Raw genomic sequence first — 1411 nt, 5'->3', positions numbered from 1 at the left:
TCATGGGATAGTAACATAATACACAATTGCAAAACACCACAATATAAAAAGACTATTTCAAAATGAAGTTCAACTTTTTTCTTTGTTGTGTTATTTTTTCTTATTGATTGTCTTTTAAGGAGCTCAGGGCTTTTTATTTCTCATTATTTTTGATGTAACTTAAATAAATTTACCAGATTTTTCAAATAAAATAAACAGATATAAAATGACATATTTAGTTACAAAATATGGCTAAACTTTTGAGTGATTTTTAAAAATTCAAATCCTGTTCTCAGTTATCCTCAAATAACATTGTGATGAGCCAAGCATATGTGTAAACTGACACATATCAAGCACACAGAACTCTGGACATTTTGGGTTTTGATTTCTATATCAACTCCACCTAGAAAAGAAAATTATCACTTGCTTCATGTCTTAAGTAATCTACTTAAACCAAGTTTTATTAATTTTATCAATAGATCTTATAATCTATGGAATTGATGCATTGAATAAGTGTTTGATTTCTTAGTTCCATTGAATTAAGATTACATTTATTTTACTTTTTGCATATGAAATAATGACATTCTTGAGGATAAACCATGCCTGTTTTTCATTTTGATTGCCAAAATGGAACTATTACGAACCAGCCCAGATGCCTCTCATTGTAAAAAGGGACCAGGAATTATGTATATATATATATATATATATATATATATATATGTATATATATGTATATACATATACATACATATATAATTTTGTTCATCCCCATTTAAAATTATGTATGCATGTATATATATTTGTATGTATGCGTGTATATATATATACATACATATATACATACATAATGGAATTCTGTTCATCCATCAGAAAGGATAACATTGCACCATTCTTAAGGAAAGTGAAAGACTTAGAAATAATGATGTTAATTGAAATTAACTGGACCCAGAGAAACTTACGTTGCATGATTTTCCTCATTTGTGGTAAATGGAAGTTGTCTATAAATGTAAAAGTAAACACACTGCATGGTATGCAAGGAGGTACAAATGAATTATCTGACATGTCAGAGAACATGGAGAGTGAAATTACTATAATTCTCTTAAAAGACTAAGTCAAAGACCAACAATTAAATACCAGTAAATGTGTATTGCTAGAGAGGACAGTGGGGGACAATGTGAGAGGGGTAGGAAATTGAAGGGGAAAAGGATAAAATACAGGCAATAACCCATTGTATACATCCCGTAATTGAAAGATACAAGGCAAGGGGTAGCATGAAATGGGGGTGAAGATGTTGAAATGGTAACACAATTCCAGGTTCATTGTACACATAAACTGCTTTGTTAAATGTCAAGTAATTCCATAACATAATATTGAGATACATAAGGGGTGGTTGAGAATGTTGAAAGGCGTGACAATGATCAAGATGCACTGC

This window comes from Dipodomys spectabilis, unplaced genomic scaffold, assembly GCF_019054845.1.
Source record: "Dipodomys spectabilis isolate Male_0828 unplaced genomic scaffold, ASM1905484v1 ptg000402l, whole genome shotgun sequence".
In the NCBI taxonomy this organism is placed as follows: domain Eukaryota; kingdom Metazoa; phylum Chordata; class Mammalia; order Rodentia; family Heteromyidae; genus Dipodomys; species Dipodomys spectabilis.
This window is presented reverse-complemented; position numbering follows the sequence as displayed.